The sequence below is a fragment of the Ursus maritimus genome, unplaced genomic scaffold (assembly GCF_017311325.1).
Source record: "Ursus maritimus isolate PB19 unplaced genomic scaffold, ASM1731132v1 scaffold_1, whole genome shotgun sequence".
NCBI classification, from domain to species: Eukaryota; Metazoa; Chordata; class Mammalia; order Carnivora; family Ursidae; genus Ursus; species Ursus maritimus.
In genome coordinates, this window is record NW_024423343.1 from 86,182,351 (window position 1) to 86,201,154 (window position 18,804).

Sequence of the window (18,804 nt, forward strand, 5' to 3'; positions counted from 1 at the left end):
TAGTGTTAAAGGCAGACATAGGGAATATGTAAATGAATGGGTATGACAGTATTTCAGTAAAACTGGATTTACAGAAATAGGCAATCAACTAGGAGGCCCTAGTTTCTTAATGCCTAATCTATACCATTAAGCATAATGTTTAATTCAATTGAATATATGGCTATAAATATATTTATATTTATAGATATACACGTATGCATTATGTGTATGTGTGTATAAATATGCATTATATATTTATATATTATAAATATAGACATAGATAATTATCCCTGGGCAACTAATTGTATAGACACATATATGTATAAGTCTATATCTATATATAGAGGTATAGATATGTGTGTGTGTGTGTCAAAGAGAATGACAGAAACAGAGAGAGATAGTTTCTTGAAGAAAGAAGAAATACATAGGTTTACGTTCTAGCACAGATCCCTCATCTTATTATGGAGTGACTACCTTGAGTAGTACTGATACAGTACAGTTGAGTGCTTAAAGAACATGTGAATAATGAGCTAAGACCTGATGAGTTCAGTTTGTGTTAAAGGCAGTAAATGTGATGACAATCTTGGTCTGTCTTTTCCAATTAAAAGGCATGTGAAGTAATAAGCAAAATATAGAATGAACTCACACAACTTAATAGCAAAACAGAAACAAAAAACCTCAAAACAATCTGATTTAAACATGGGCAGAAGAATGGAATAAACATTTTTCCAAGTTTCCAATAAACATGTTTCCAATTCAAACAATATCCATTTTTCCAAAAAAGATATACAGATTGCCAACAGACACATGAAAAGATGTTCAATATTACTCATCAGGGAAACGTAAATCAAAACCACAATGAACGGGGCACCTGGGTGGCTCAGTTGGTTAAGCAGCTGCCTTGGGCTCAGGTCATGATCCCAGGGTCCTAGAATTGAGCCCCACATCGGGCTCCCTGCTCAGCGGGGAGTCTGCTTCTCCCTCTCACCCCCGCCCCCCCGCTCGTGCTCTCTCTCTCTCTATCCCTAAATAAATAAATAAATAAATAAATAAAATTGTAAAAAAAAACACACAATGAGGTATTACCTCTTACCTGTTAGAATGGCTAGTATCAAAAGGATAAGAAATAAGTGTTGGCAAGGATGTAGAGAAAAGGGAACACTGTGCACTAAGGGTGAAAATGTCAATTGGTGCAGCCACTATGGAAAACAGTATGGAGATTCCTCAAAAAATTAAAATCAGAAATACCATATTATCTAGCAATTCCACTTCTGAATATTTAAACCAAGAAAACAAAAATACAAATTTGAAAAGATATATCCACTCCTGTGATGATTGAAGTATTATTTATAATAGATGAGATGTGGAAGCAATCCAAGTGTCCATCAACAGCCAAATGAATAAAGAAAATATAGTATATTTATGTAATGGAGTATTATTCAACCATAAAAAGTGATATTTTGCCATTTGTGACAATGTGGGTGGACCTTGAGGCATTCTGCTAAGTGAAATAAATCTGAAAAAGACAAATACCTTATGATCTCCCTTATATGTGGAATCATAAAAAACAAACAAGTAAACAAACAAAGCTCACAGATACAGAGAACACATTGGTGGTTACAAGAGGTGGTAGGAGTGAGAGAAATGGGTAAACTTTTTTTTTTCCTTAGCTTAAATAAATTAAATATTTTTTAACAAAATAAAATAATAGTTATTGGATGAAAATTAGCCATTATCAGTAAAAAATAATAGTAAGATAAAAATAAAGGCCAGTCATTTAATCTTCATAAATTTTAGTTTTCTAATATTCAAATTATCTACCTAACTTTCAAGGTTATTATGAGGATACAGTACAAAAGTATGTGCCCAAGAATATAGCAAAGAAACTCTAAATGAAGCTATTGGATAATGCTTTTAAAATGGCAGTCAGGAAAATCATTGTCCTGGATGTGGTATTACTTTCTACTAGGGACTGATACAGAAAATGCTTCCATAGTGCCTTATAACAATTCTTTATCCACTTCAATTTATTTTTTTTATATACCTTCTTTGCTTTTACCCCCACAGAATATTCTTATGTATGGTAATTATAGCTACTCTAAGTGGTTCAGTCATCATCTGTACTATAACTTTAAAGATTTCTTTTGACACTTAAAAAATATGTGCCTAGTTAAGATTTCAACTCTCCATTTCTCATCCCTGTCTAAACCAGGATACTTTCTGGCTGGCTATAGTGAACAATATTGTATTGTATATTTGAAGTTGCTGAAAGAGTAGATTTTAAATATTCTCACCAGCACCACCACCACACACACACAAATTCTAACTATGTGAGGTTATGGATTTATTAACTAACCTTATTGTGGTAATCGTTTTGCAATATAAACAATTTCAAATAATCATTTATATATTTTAAGCTTACATATGTTATATGTCAAGTATATTTCAATAAAATTTGGGGAAAAAGATTTCTGTCCTGTAGAGATGCAAATGTTGAGAGGAGAACATTAGTTTAAAGGCTATGGTTTATCCCCACACAGGACACTAACCAATTTTGTCTCAAACTTAGAATTACATATTTACATTCCTCTATTTTATCATAAAAAAAAATCTGATTTGGCCCCAAAGCTGGGAAAGTATTTCAAAATTTATTACATTTTTACATCCATCTAGATTTATTTACCTTTATCTTTATTGTAAAGGAGCAAATGAGTGTTCAGCTCATCTGGTTTTTAATAAATATGCATCTGGATAGTTGGATTATGAAGACATAGGACTATATAATACAACAAATAGTTCAAGGTTATATAATCTCTAGTAGCTTCTACTCCATTTGTCTTTGAAAAAAAAAAAGAAAGAAATTCTGTAGAGTTCTGTTTTAACCAACAACGATTTTTTTTTTAATAAAAAGCACACTGAATACCGCAGAGATTTTTCTGTTACCTAAAGACATAGGATAGAGCAAATGTGTTAGCTATTGACTATAAATACAATCAAATCTTGACATAAAACTGTTTTCATTTGTGTCTTCTCTCTGGTTTTTTTAATTGAAGTATAGTGAACATAAAATATTACATTAATTTTAGGTGTACAACATAGTGATACAACATTTATAGACATTACAAAATGATAGACAATTAGTCTAGGTACCATCTGTCACCATATAAAATTATTGCAATATTATTGACTGTATTCCCTATGCTGTACTTTTAATCCCCGTGACTTATTTATTCTAAACTGCAGTTCGTACCTCTTAATCCCCTTCATCTATCTTGCCCATCCCCCAACTCCCTTACCTCCGGCAACTACCAGTTTGCTTCTGTATCTATGAGTCTGTTTTGTTTCATCAGTTTGTTTTGTACTTTGGGTTCCACATGTAAGTGAGATCATACAGTATTTGGCTTTCTCTGAATTATTTCATGTAGCATAATGCCCTCTAAATCCATCTATGTTTTCACAAAAGGCAAGAGTTCGTTCCTTTTATGGCTGAGTTAATATTGCAATATATATATTTTACATGTTCTCTATCCATTCATCTATTGATGGGCACTTGGGTTGCTTACATATCTTGGCTATTGTAAATAATACTTCAATGAATGTATTGATGTGTATATCTTTTCAAATAAGAGTTTTCTGGTTTTTTTTGGATAAATACCCAAAAGTAGAATTACTGAATTACATGGCATTTCTATTTTTAGTTTTCTAAGAAACTTCCATTCTGTTTTCCACAGTGGCTGCACCAATTTATATTCTCACATCAACAGGTGACCATTCGCATTTCTCCACATGCTTGCCAACACTTGTTATTTCTTGTTTTTTGATACTAGCCATTCTGGCAGGTATAAGCTGACATGTAATTGTGACTTTGATTTACATTTCCCTGATGATTAGTGATGTTGAGCATCTTTTCATGTATGTGTTGGACATCTGTATGTTCTTCAGAAAAATCTCTATTCAGGTCCTCTTGCTCATTTTTAATTGAAATGAATATTTCGTTGAGAATTTGTGCATGTATGTTTATGAAGGAGGATATTAGCCTGTAATTTCCTTTTTTTGCAGTGCCTTTGTCTGGTTTTGGTATCAAGGTAATGCTGGCATTATAGAATAAATTTGGAAGCATATCTTTCTCTTTAACTATTCCAAATAGTTTGAGAAGAATAGGTATTATCTATTCTTCATATGTTTAGAAAAATTGTTTTTTGGGAGGTTTTTGATTACTGATTCAATTTCATTCCTAGTAATTATTCTGTTCACGTTTTCTTTCTCTCTCTCTTTCTTTCTTTCTTTCTCTCTCTCTTTCTTTCTTTCTTCTTTCTTCTTCTTCCTTCCTTCCTTCCTTCCTTCCTTCCTTCCTTCCTTCCTTTCTTTCTTTCTTTCTTGATTCAATCTTGGAAGAGTTACATTTCTAGGACTTTATCCTTTTCTTCTAGGTTGTCCAGTTTGTTGGCGTACAACTGTTCCTAGAAGTCTCTTATAACCCTTTGTATTTCTTTTTGTTTTTTTAAGATTGTATTTATTCATTTGACAGAGAGAAAGAGGGAGTTGGCGTACAACTGTTCCTAGAAGTCTCTTATAACCCTTTGTATTTCTTTTTGTTTTTTTAAGATTGTATTTATTCATTTGACAGAGAGAAAGAGGGAGTTGGCGTACAACTGTTCCTAGAAGTCTCTTATAACCCTTTGTATTTCTTTTTGTTTTTTTAAGATTGTATTTATTCATTTGACAGAGAGAAAGAGGGAGAGAAAGAGGGAGAGGCAGAGGGGCAGGGAGAGGGAGAGGGAGTAGTAGGCTCCCTGATGAGCAGAAGACCAATGCAGGGCTTGATCCCAGGACCCCTGGATCATGACCTGAGCCCAAGGCAGATGCTTAACTGACTGAGCCACCCAGGTGCCCTGAATCCTTTGTATTTCTATGTTGTCAGTTGTAACTTCTACTCTTTGCTTTCAGATTTTATATTTTTGGGTCCTCTCTTGTTTTTTTTCTTAAATTTGGCTAAAGTCTATCAATTTTGTTTATCCTTTTAAAGAACCTTATTTTAGTTTTATTGATCTTTTCTATTTTTTTTGTCTTTATATTTCATTTATTTCTCCTCTGATCTTTATTATTTCCTTTTACTAACTTGGGGCTATGTTTGTTCTTTCTTTTCTTTCTATGAGGTGTAAGATTAGATTGTTTTTTGAGGTTTTTCTTGTTTCTTGAGGTAGGGTTGTATCACTATAAACTTCCCTCTTAGAACTTCTTTTGTTGGGTTCCATGGATTTTAGAGTATTGTGTGTCCAATTTTATTTTTCCCCATGTATTTTTTTTTATATCCTTTTTGATTTCTTCATTGACTCACTTGGTGTTTAGTAGCATGTTGCTTAATATCTACATTTTTGTGATTTTTACAGTTTTCCTCTTGTAACTGATTTCTCGTTTCATACTGTTGTGATAGGGAAAAATACTTCTTCTTAAACTTATTGAGACTTGTTTTGTGGCCTAACACGTAACCTATCCTAGACAGTGTTCCATGTGCACTTGAAAACAGTGTCTTCATCAGTTTTTGGATGGAATGTTCTTCATGTCCATCTAGTCTAATGTGTACTTTAAGGCCGATGTTTCCTTATTGATTTTCTGTCTGGATGATCTATTCATTGATGTATCGGGGGTGTTATAGTCTCCTACTATGTTTGTATTACTATCAGTTTCTCCCTTTATATCCATTAATATTTGCTCTATATATTTAGGTACTCTAATGTTGGGTGCATAGATATTTACAATTGGTATATTCTCTTGTTGAATTGAGCCCTTTATCATTATGTCATGCCCTCTTTGTCTCTTGTTATAGTCTGTTTTAAAATCTGTTTTTTGTTTGTTTGTTTGTTTGTTCGTTGATGTAAGTATTGCTGCTGCAGATTTCTTTTTGCTTCCATTTGCACAGAATATCTCTTTCCATCCCTTTACTTTCAATCTATATGCCTGTAGGTTTGAAGTGACTGTCTTGTAGAGACATGGAACTTTTCTTTTTTAATTTATTCAGCTTTGTCTTTTGGAAGGCAGCTATGCTCACCACTATACCACCAATGCCACCTATGTCTTTTGATTGGATCATTTAGTATATTTTCATTTACAGTAATTACTGATAGGTAGGTATATTGCCAGTTTGTTAATTGTTTTTAAGCTGTTTTCTAAAGTTCTTTCTGCTCTTTTCTTCTTCTCCTGCTCTCTTCTGTTGTGATTGACAACTTTCTTTAGTGTCATGTTTGGATTACTTTCTCTTTATTTTTCATGTAATTATTTAGTTTCTTCATTTCTGGTTACAATGGAGTTCATATATTTTGAAATATTTAAATACATAATATATATTTTCTTACAAATATTTATAAATTTTAAATTGANACTTAAGTTCAGACATGTTCTAAAAGCAATAGTTTTACTCTCCAACCATGTTTTATCTTTTCGAGCTCATACCTTACATTTTTAAATTTTGTGTATTCTTTAATTGTTGATACAGTTGATTTTTTTCCTTTTGTCATTTATCTTTCATACTAGCTTTGTAAGTGGTTGATCTACTACTTTTATTATATGTTTGCTTTTACTAAGAGGTTTTTATTTTCTTTTATAATTTTCTTACTTCTAGTTGTGGCCATTTCTTTTCTGTTTGAAGAAATCCCTTTGATATTTTATGTAAGGCCAATTTAGTTGTGATCAACTCTGTTAACTTTGTCTGAGAAACTCTTTATCTCTCCTTCAATTCTGAATTAAAATCTTGCCAGGTAGAGTATTTTTGGTTGTAATTTTTTTCTTTCAGCACTTTGAATATATTGAGCCACTCTGGCCTGCAAATTTTCTGCTGAAAAATTAGCTGATAGTCTCATGAGGGTTCCCTTGTATATAACTAGTTGCTCTTGTCTTCCTGCTTTTAAGATTCTCCATTTTTAAATTTTGACATTTTAATTATAATGTGTCTGGGTATAGATTCTTGGGGGTTCATTTTGCTGGAAATTCTCTTTGATTCCTGAACCCAGAAGTCTGTTTCCTTCCCCACATTAGGGAAGTTTTAGCTATTATTTCTTCAAATAAGTTTTCTGCCCCTTTCTTTCTTTTTTCTCCTTCTGAGACCCCTATAAATGCACTTAATGTTGTTACAGAGATCTCTTAAACTATCTTCATGTTTTAATTATTATTATTATTTTTATTTGGGCTGTTCAGCCTGGGTGATTTCACTACCCTCTTTCCCAGATTAGTGATCTGTTCTTATGCATCATCTAATCTGCTATTGATTTCTTCTAGCATATTTTTTTCAATTCAGTTATTGTATTTGTGGGTTCCAGAAGATCAGCACCCCCTGGTCACCAGAACCAGGTGTTCCAGTTGTGGCCCCTGTGTGCGCTTCTGTTGTGGCTGAACTGAGACTGTTGTGGGCATACTCGTGGGTGGGGTTGTCTCCTGCGCCCCACATCCTGGGGTCGGAGCTACTTGGGCATGGTACCAGTCCAGGCTGAGGCCACCTGCAGGATGCAACAGGTGGGAGCTTCCTTGAAGGGGTGCTCGTTCTGGCCAGTGCTACCTGCTGGATGTAGCAGTGTGGGAGTGGCATTGGGGTGTGCTCATCCAGCTGAGACCGCTCACTAAATGTGGTAGAGTGGGAGCCACTTTGCAGGTAGGGAGTGTGCTGACTTGGCCGTTTGTCTTTCTGTTTTAATGCAAATTAGGTGGAACCAGGATTTAGATGACTCAGAATCTTCCTCAGGACATCTATCTTAGTTTCACAAAAATTATTATAATAAAGAACCTCAAAAAAAAAAAAAACTCAAAACTTCAGGCCAATGCAAAAATGCTTAACAGCTTATTTACAAAATTGTCCCATCCTCTACTTCCTTCCCAAAGCCATAAAAGCTCCAAATAATATTACTCCCCCATAATCCCTCCTTAATGACAGAGTGATTATCTTTGAAGATAATGATTTTTCAGGTCTGTGTCACAGATTCCATACTTGAAGATAAATTGAACAATGTCTTCTTTTAATGTAATAAGTAGAAGAAGGCTGATCTCTGTGAGTGGGTAGATTTTTCTTTCTTTTCTTTTCTTTTCTTTTTTTTTTCCTGAAAGGCTGTGTAACAGAGTGGTGAGTTCCAAGGCAAATTGAGATGCTAGCACCTAACTCATAACTCTAGTCCTAAAGGCTTCATTTATAAAAGAGCCCTCTGTGTATGAACTTAAGGTCTACAGAATAAGAAAAGATTGGAGATACATTAATAATTGTAATTCTGTTTTGAATGTAAGATATGACCTCAAAATATTAAGAATTGTAATTGAAATGTCAACATTTATTTTGGCATCGTTAGCCATCTTTGAATGAGCTTATATTTTGTCTCCTTAACTAGATTTGAGGACAGAGTTCATCTTTTCTACATCTTAGAATTCACAGTTACTTCTGTTTTCACAAAATTAGAGAACATTATTTGTGTTGATTTTAGCTGTTATTTCTTTTTATACCTAATAATGAACCCATGAACACTCCCCACCTCAACATCTCTGTGAGAAGATTGTTTATGCACACCTTGAATATTTTCATTTTTTATTTCACTGGATGTACTTGATAACTTATTTTAGTTTTATTTTAGCATTTTTTTTCTTTTTTGAGGCAAAATTTATTTATGAATTTGGTTTTTAGGTCTCAATTTAGGCTTCTGAAATAAACTTGAACAACCAGCTTTTTTTCTCTTTCTCTGACAGTGTTTCAAATACTTAGTGAGAATTGTCATTTTCAAGAGAGACATTACCACTTTGATTGAGTTAATTTACTTTGTACAGTACTTTTGCATACAAAAGACATGATGCAAGTTTCCAAGCAGTTAAGGAAACAGTTAGGATCTGACCTTCCTATAGGTGTCACATGGATTTAGGAATAGACTTAACTTTTACAAAAAGGGGGATGGGGTTCTCTATCCTTTTATTTATTTTAATAACGGTATAGTCTAAGGAAATTGCTTGGTTAGATGGCCCTCTGTGGTGACCTGACCATTATAATTTGAAATGCAAAGAAAACACTGAAATATTTTTTTTCATGGGTAGCTATAACCCATCCTTCAAAAATATATAAGACTCAATTTTTATTACCTTCAATCTTTATGTTCTATTTCTTTATCATTCTCATTGGATAAAGGCATGTGTATGGGTCCGAAGTTACCTTATTATTTTGCCAATTATCGGAATTCTGTGTTTGCTATGCCATAGTGTTCATGGTCAGTGCCATGGAATTACCACTCATTTCTATATATTAACCACTGTCTCTTGTGTTTCAATCATTATTTTGTAAACAGAATATGAGTTATTTGTTCTTGAATGCCATTTTTTAATTTGAGTTAAATTTCTGGATACCTATTATACTTTTAGGCTTATTTTCATGATTAATTATGTGTTTTTATAATCTATTACAAAGATAACCATAAAACTATGAGACTGGGAGTATAAGGGAGAGGTAGGTCATCTCCTATTATCTTTAGGAAAAGTTAAAAATCAATCTAGCTTAAGTTTAGAGATGTAATAATAAGATATTTATCTTGGAACAAAAGAAATTATATTTATTCTGAAAAAAAATTCTAGGGGTATATATCGTAATGCTATAGAAGTCCTAGAAAACTCTAAAAATGCTTGTGTTACATGATAACTGTTGAAAAAGCAGAATGATTTTTCTGATATCCTATCCACTTAGGATTTTTGCTTTTCCCACTTATATCTTTTTAACTAACTTATATGTAAAAAAGTGTGACCCATATTAATTCTTAATTTGGAATGTGCCTGTACAATTGAGTAGAAGCCCTAGAAATCAAAGGATAGCTTTTAGGCCAGATTTCTTTTTAGATCCTCACAGAAGCTAAGTGCTCCTTATCTGAAAAATTCCTGTGTAGCTAGTTGAGTTCATTCTAATCTTCTTTTGATCGGTCTGTGTCAGGCCCTTTTGTGTGTGTGTGTGTGTGTGTGTGTGTGTGTGTGTATGTTTTCCTATTATCTTCATTCTTCCTCCTATTTTGTTCCCCTTGGGCAATGATACTAATGTAATTGATATATTTCCTTAGAATTTGTATATAGTTTTTATAAACAGGTCAGCAAACCAACATAATGAATTTTATTTTTTGTATTTTGGCATGCATTGTAAAAGGCACTGCAGAAATGTGTGACAGGGAAAAACCATAGGATTAAAAAGAATGATATTTAGGAAGTAGAAAATAAAGTTATGAAGGTTTAAAGATTCTATGAAAGACTTAGATGCTGGCCATGAAATATAAAAAGAGAAAAAATATTGTTCAACTTATAAAGTCAGAAAGGGCTGAGACAACGCAAAATTATTGAATGGCCAGAGAAATAATAATTTCAGAAAAGATCATTTACTTTACATGGTTGTGTGTAGGGTTTTTTTGATTGTTTGTTTGTTTGTTAATTTTGGGTGAAACAGATGACAGTAGAGAAGAAATGCAGTAGAGAGTAAAAGAGGGAGGGAGAAAAAGAAAGAGAGAGAGAGAGAGAGAGAGAGAGATCAAATATTCCCAGGGGAGCAGATTGATTGGAAAGAAGTTTGATGTTACAGTTTGAATTACTTCAGAGTGTATCTTCTTTAATGAGTAGGAAGTAACCTATATGTAGTTAATTGATAAATTTGGAGAGATTCTTATAAATCTGGATATTATGAGCCCACAAATTGAGTACATTGCCATGGTTCTCCCAAAGTGTGTTTGAGGAATTTGTCTTCTCTTGATTATCCATAGGAATTAAACTGTGGCCATGCACATTTTTGAAACTATCGTTTAAACAAAATCTAATAGACTTATTTATTGTGTCGTATCTTAAAGCTTTTAATATGCTCATGCACATTATAATTAAATGAGAAATATAGCATAGAGTAGTGTTGTGATAAGAACTTTTTTTTTTTTTAAAGATGGTATTCCATGGGTTTAAGTGTTGTAGAAATTTGCAAAATACTGCTATACTACTTACAAATCAGTTACTTTAACAAGGGAAAATTATGTAATCCATTACTAATCAGTAGATCAGGGAAACAAATCCTTTCAAAAATCAAAAATTTATCAGAAAAAGAAGATATGTTTTTAAACATACATTTTACCTTTTCTAATTTAGTTATCTATTAATATTTAGCTTAACAAATCCATTCATAGGTTTAATTTCTTCTATCAAACTCAGGTTTTAATATTCAATTTTATCTTAGGGTGAGGTCATAATAAAATAGATGGCCACATGGTTTAAATATGACTTGTACCAATAAAAATGTAATAATTTCTTGGGTTTTTCTAATTTTAAATACCATATTAACTTGTGTGGTGGTTCTACCTACATATTTATTGAAAAAAGCATTCTCTGCTCAACAATATTTAATTTAATCTTCCTGGCTGATCAGTTATTATAACCCCCCCAGAAGGAAAAAAAGAAAGGAAAAGGAAAAAAAACAGACAATAATTTCATTCAGTCTGATTTTGTTTCTGTTCTGTATCTGTCATTTTTGTTGCTCCAGTAGCTGAAACAATAACTAATACTGACAGGGGCTAAGACAGGGTGATTATAGCCTTTCTCCCCGCAGTTACACTGTAAGTGTTAATCATTTCTTGGAAGGTATCAGCTACCTGAGTGGCACAAAACTTTCCGATTTCCTAGAAATTGCACTTGCTGATGTTCTTATTTTTGACACTTTTAGAAACTTTATGCAAAGTTTTTTTTGTTTGTTTTTTTGTTTGTTTGTTTGTTTTGTTTTCCAGAGTATATTCCCAGGCAAAAATACTAAGTCCTAAGATTTATCTTTAGAATGAGAAGGATGTGGGATAATCTTCCTCCTAGACAAACACACTCTGATGATATGAACTCTCTTGAGTAAAAATAGGAAAACAAGTTGTAAAAAAACACTAGTCAATTATAAGTAATATCAATCACAAGGATGTTAGATACTTTACTTTTTTATAGCACCAAATATTTCTTTTCTACTTATAGGATCAGTTATTTCATTCCATTAATGAATAAAGACATCTATCATCTTTCCTTTTCTTTGCTCTGCTTTGCTTTTTTCTTTTCTTTTTTCTTTTCTTTTCTTTTCTTTTCTTTTCTTTTCTTTTCTTTTCTTTTCTTTTTTCTTTCCTTTCTTTCTTTCTTTCTTTCTTTCTTTCTTTCTTTCTTTCTTTCTTTCTTTCCTTCCTTCCTTCCTTCCTTCCTTCCTTCCTTCCTTCCTTCCTTTTTTCTTTCAAATCTGTACTTATGTCTATGATATCTACTCTTTTTGAAATATCATTCTAATGATAGTATGAAATTTATAGAGGACTGGACTCTGAAACTTATAAAATAGGTTTTAATGCCTAGAAAGGTGAATTTTCTGGCAACATAAGTTTGAATTACTTAGCCAAGTCAAAATCATATCCTATAAAAAATAGGTATTGTGATTTCAATTTTTAAAAGATGTAAAATATTTGGATTTTAAAAATTTAATTTTTGATTTAAAGTCAACATCAGAATGAACAGTCACTATAAGTTTTAGTGAATTTTCCACCACTAACTGGGACAATCTGTAGACTTGGAAACTACGGCCCAAAAAAGCAACATTAATTTCTAATGTTTCCGATTGTGGTATCTAATGCTAATTAGTAAAGTTTCCAACTATCTATTGGAGTCAGCGTCCCTTTTTTTTTTATTAAAAAATTGTTTTGTAACATTCCCATTCTTATTGTGAAATGAAATCTTGCTTTTTGCCTATCTTTATAGGTAACTTTTCTAAGCTCAATTTAATACCTGAGTTATAATATAAAATACACATATGAAGTAATTTATAATAAAAGAGGACATAGTTCAATATGTAAATGTACAAACTAAGGGAGAAAATGTAAAGAAGTGATCAGATGTTCTTTAAAATTGGGAATAAATTCTTGATAATTATCTAAACACAATGAAGTGAAGTCATCCTTCAATTTGTGTAGAAGTTGCATTCCTTGAAAAATAATAAGCATATAGGAAAGGGGTCTGTAAAAAATACTTTTTATACACGCAAAATGGAGTTAGAGTCTAGATTTTCATAATTGTAAATAGGTTTTCACCTTTGTAAAAAAAATCTTGTAAGACATTTGAAACTTGGCTGAGTCTCACTTCATTGTACACCATTGCCCTCTATGTCACGGTACAACCAGATTCCTGGTCCCTGACCACTGAATTTTCTAGTCAATGCCTCCCACCTCTCTACCCAACTCCCATCCCACAGTCAAGTGAAATCACAACCAGTACTTTCCAAAACTCCCAGAAGGGATGGAACTGCTTCCATTGAGAGCCACTAAGATGAGTAATTTGTTTTAAAATGAGATATGAAGAAAGGTTTCCTGGCAGGAAATTATCTTTCTGTTTTATCTAGAATGCCTCAAACACATGGGATTCTGCACCTATGAACAGCTATATGGACCGTAGACAAAAAATAGAATGACTGTTTGTTACCAGAAGCATTCCGGGAGCTTAAATTCCAACAGATTAACCAATGGAATATATGGAACTGACGGTATCTGTTGCCTGTTACATAACAGGAATTGCAGTCAAATATATTACAAATAAGCCCATTGACTAGTGAATCCTAAAGGACTACTGGAAACTTAGGTGTTTTATTGTCTTCAACATGTCTCTGAATTCAAGAAATACAATTTAATATCCAGATTATTATCTCAATATTGGCTTTCATATATTTTAAGTGTCCTTGGAAATGAAGAGTTATTCAAATTATAATCTGAATTTAATAAATTTCTATTAACTTTCTAATCTTTAAGAATAGTGAGTGACTAAACAGAAATGTGATAAAATAGGAAGAATAAGACAATAGAATTCTGTTACTCCATTAAAATGATGACATAAAATGTATATTAATTCCATGGGGAGATTTATTATATATTAATGGAAAAAATAGAGAGAAATGAATACACTGTCACCCAGACTAGATCTCTTGAGATCTTCCTGGTTCTTGGTATGATGAGTGATTCTCCATTGAACCTGTACGTTGTTTTATTGTATGAAATTTTGTATCTTATTTAAGCTTTCTGTTTTAACTGGCTTTCCCTGATATTACTATGGGAGAGGAAGGTGAGGTCTTGCTTTGTTACTGCCAGGTGGAGATAGAAGCTAAGGTTCCCCACTTAGACTCTATTGGCACCTGAGGCATGATTGTTTGTTTGTCTTCTTTACTCCTGGACAGGGATGGTGGGAGTTACATCTTCCCAGCTGGTCTCCACTGTCAGCACTGTGGATTAGTTTCATTATTCCTGGATGATGCTAAAAGTCCTGATTCTCCACTAGGCTTCTTCAGACACTACTCTAGTAGAAAGGGGGAGGGCACTCACTACTGCCAGGTAGTGAGTCCAAGTCCAGGTTCCCCACTTGACCTTCACTGGTGTGAGTGTGTGTGGGTCACAGTGTTTTATGTGGTGTTTGGCTAAAATAGTGCCTTGCTAGTTAGAATCTTTTCTGTCTTTTGCCTAGAGAGAGCAGGCTTTTGTTGTTGTTGTTTGTGCATATTGGCATTTCTGAGTTGCCAGAACTGAGTTACTCAGTTCTAAGTCTGGGATATATGAGGCAAAAATAAGGCCCAGGGAACACCACCATGTTGTTCCTCAGTCCCAAGTTCCCTAGCTGGGCTGCCTTCTTCTCTCCACCTTTCAGTCATCTTGAATTTGTTTTATATACAATTTCCAGGATTTTTAGTTGTACTTAGTGCGAAGAATTGACTATGTCTACTGCATCTTCCCAGAAGCAAAAGTCAGTGTGCTTATAGATTTTTAAAGATTCAAAATAGAGAAAAAGAAATGCCTTATGTTTATTGTTTTATAAAATCTTTTTAAAGATATAAGCTGTGTTCCACAAATCTCTAAAACAACAGAATGTCTGTGCATTGCCAGGTGATTTAAATGGGATAAGATTTATTAAAGCATCCATGATATGGCATAATTTATCAGAGCCCACAGATATTGAAACACTGGTTCCCCACAAGACATAAAGGATGTGGAAATGAAGATGGTGGATTGTGCTGTCTGCAATTTATCATCTGTAACCATGATGGATACATGTTATCACAGAAAGAATACAATGAAGTTTATATGATGAAATGACATTGCCAAACACCAGTGTCTGAATAAGAATAAGAAAGGAGTGAAAAGAAGTCTGAAACTGTTGTTAGATGAAATTGTTTTAATTCTTGACTCTGGTCCTAAAGAGATATTTGATATTTAGCAAGTAACTTAATCTTTTGACTCACAGTTTCTACACTTTAAACTAGGTATAAAATTTTCTTCCAGCACTTTTTGTGACTTTGCCATTGATCTCGTGGAACTCAAATAGGTGAGCCTTTGGACACATCTTTTTACATATTAATATGTATAATAAGATGATGCCACACATCTTGATTATTTTTTCTCACGGAGGTAGTCTTAGCAGCAAAATAAAACATATCACCTTTCACAAAGTAGTATGATGTGGCAGAAATAAATAAGTTCAGATAGATATTGATCTAAAACGTGAATCCTTGACATATTGTTTAATATAGTTGGGACATTTTCTTAATCTTTCTATGCCTTAGTTTCTTTTGTAAAATAGAACTAATAGTTTTTGCCTCATAGGGCGTATTTTGAAGAGTTAAAAGTGTTATACGCAACTTGGTACCTGACAGTTGTAAACAAACAAAAAAAAAAATTTAAAATGTTCTGACTGTATTCACTACATACGTATACATTTGTTTGAACATGAATTATATCAGTTAGATTAAATCATAAATGGCCTCATTGCTTCTTCTATAGGATTACTAACATCTGAAGAATAGAATTCATTTTTATCTTTGTATTTCCAAAAGCAAATAGCCCAAAGTCTGGTGCATTGCTATATTTAGCAAATATTTACTGAAGCAATGAGTAAATAGATGAATAAACAAAAAGAGAAATTAAAACAATGTTTTCTTATATAAAATAAAAAAGTAAATAGCTTAAAAAAAAATCAAAGATAAGCTATTTTGAAGGCCTCAGCCATGCAGGGTAATTTTCCGAAGTCTGTACAACTGATATTCGTATTTGGTAAAATAAGAATGTTTTTGCAGTAGGGTTAATGGTATTTATTTTGAACACAATCCCCTTGATTTAAATCCACATACATTTCAGTGATTGTTCAGCTTGGTTAGTCGTGCAAATTAAAGTGTTACTGAAGCTGAGCCCTCTCAAAAGAGATGTGTTCTAGAGAAGAATAAATGGTCAATATCCAGGGCAACTAGTGTATTCACCCAGAAAATAACTGGTGTCCCTTCAGAATGTGATACTGATACTGATGGATTGATTTTAGTATTTCTTAGAAGCTTTCAATTTGTTAGGCATCAGACAGAATTTTCAAAGCAGCCACCTGTCCCACCTGCCTCATTGTAGAAATTCATATACAAGGGTACAAAAACAGATAACTGAGGAAAGCTATCTTGCATGTGCATGCACAAACATACAAGCATATTTTTCCAGATTAATTTTTGCTTGGAAACCAAGCAGAGGGAAAAGCATGCAAAAAAGTTTTTAAATTATTTTCTTTGGTGAAATAAATTAGTATGTAAGGGGGAAAGTAGGAAATGGAAAAGTTTCATATTGAAATTCAGGAGATCCTGAATTAAGTTACATGAATTTTTCTCTGAATTTCTGGACAAATTTTTGTATTGTCTCTAGATAATTTTAGTGTATTTCTTACTAGTTATTATATACACAAAAACCAACTTGGTTTTATTTAAGCTTGAGACAATATCTTTGAATTTTCTTTCTGTTTGACTCTTGAAAACATTTAGAATGCAAGCAAACTGATTAACCAATTAATTATTATTTCAACTATTTAAAAAATGATTTAAACTAGCCTATAATAAAAGCTCAGATATGGTGTGTGTGTAAATAAATAACAAACACACACACATTTATTTCTGAGCTTCCCAGCAGCCAGAACATTAAGGGAAACGTTTAAAGTTATATAGTACTTTGATTTAGTTGAAGGGAACAAAATATTGAGCATGAAAAATAGATGTTTCCCATGGCCCTAAGATTTGTAAAGCTATTGTAACAAGATCTTTTATTTACATGAGGAGCTTTGAGAATATTTAAAAGCTATTGTAAATCAAAATGCTAAATAATTTCTACTAGACCATACTAACAAATAAATCATCAAAAAATATGGTTGGCCATCAAGATATAAAATGCATTTAATAATTTTCAATTAGGTTGTTAAATTACTAAAAGGACAAGCTAATATTTAAAATGAAGTAAGATAAATGAGCTCAGTTATTGCCTAATTATTAGAGATCAAAAAATAGTAAAGAAAAATGGAAAGAAAATGTAAATAATGTTGACTAAAGGTATGTCTTAGAGGGAGGTAAAACCAAATAGTTATTCATGTGAAAGAAGAAACTCCAAAGCAAGCAGTACTGCAGACTCTTAGGCTAATGTTTCCACCAGGATTCACACAGAATCCTGTGATCACTAATGTAGCAGCTGCAAATTTGTATAATCAGTAGTTTATCCTGTTAAGATAATAATTCTGGACACTGAGGGCTAAAGTGCCAGGTGTTTATTTTCAGTACTGAGAGCTGGAGCTGAGCACAGTCGGGAAAGTGCAGCAAAACTTCATGGGGTTCTATCTGCCACCTGAAAAAGCTAAGCCTAATCAGATGACCAGACTATCTACTTCCGAGGCTGCTGAATGGTAGGGACTTTAAAGGGCATAATAGTTGAATGAAAAATAAATGCCCTGAATAATGCTGCTTTGGACAGGAAAAAATATATATACATCTTAATTTGTCAATATTTAGAAGACGTACAACAATTTCTTAACACCAAGTGCATATTATAGTACTTGGGGAGCCTTTGTGTAATACTGATGGCTAAGCCCCATCCAAGAACAATTTAAATCAGAATTCCTGAATGTGATGTGGATCTCAATTTTAAAATTCCCAGTTGATTTTTATGCATAGTCAGAATCAGATTCGCTATTATAGGCTACTATAAACATAAAGAAGTTTACTCAAGATGCAATCAAATACACACTAAATGTGAATATCTTTTTTTAAGTTACAGTTTGGATCTCTCTTACCTGATTAGAGTTTCTGGATGAATTTGCATATGAATCATCAAAATCTTGGTCTTCACAGTGCCTAGCACATTTCCTCACAAATGAGGGACTTTATCAGTGATATCAGGTGGTACACAAAAACAGCATCATTTTAAAGTTAATGCAGTAGTGTGAAAAGTCCTTCTCAATTCTGTTTTAATCTCCTGATCGACTTGAAAAGAGAGATTAATTGTGTTGCTAGTATATATTTAACACCCTTGGGACACACACTGTATTACTGAGTTGGAAGAGGGGGACAGGGAAGAGAGGACTCAGACTAAAATTTGGTAGGCAATAGTATCTAATTATAATTTGATAGCATTGTTTCCATTTCTTGGTGGATATTTTTAGAGTTGAATTCTGTTCCTTCTAACTGATAATAGATTTCCTTGTATGGTAATGAGTCAATTTAAAGAACAATTTAAAATAAATTGTAGTAGAAGTTGTGTTCAGATAAGGACCAAAAAAAAAAAAAATGTGAAAACATTTATCTCAGTCCAGATGGGGAGAAAAAAAAAAAAAAAAGCCTGAGAGGAGAGCTTATATTCCAATTCTTTATGAGGTATAAAATCCCAGGAAGTAGTAGTGAAGGAAGAGGAGAATGGGCTGAGAAGGAGAAAGAGTGTATATGAAGAGGTGGGCGACAGAGTGGCCTCTGTCTTGGTATCAGGTGCAATGGATTTCATCTCTCGAAACCATCTTCAG

General features: G+C 33.0%; 1 protein-coding gene across 1 annotated transcript in view; it reads left to right on the forward strand.

Annotated features, from left to right (window-relative positions):
• LRP1B (LDL receptor related protein 1B) overlaps nucleotides 1-18,804 on the forward strand; it is a 1,456,161-nt gene that overhangs the window by 1,131,372 nt on the left and 305,985 nt on the right. The window lies entirely within an intron of this gene.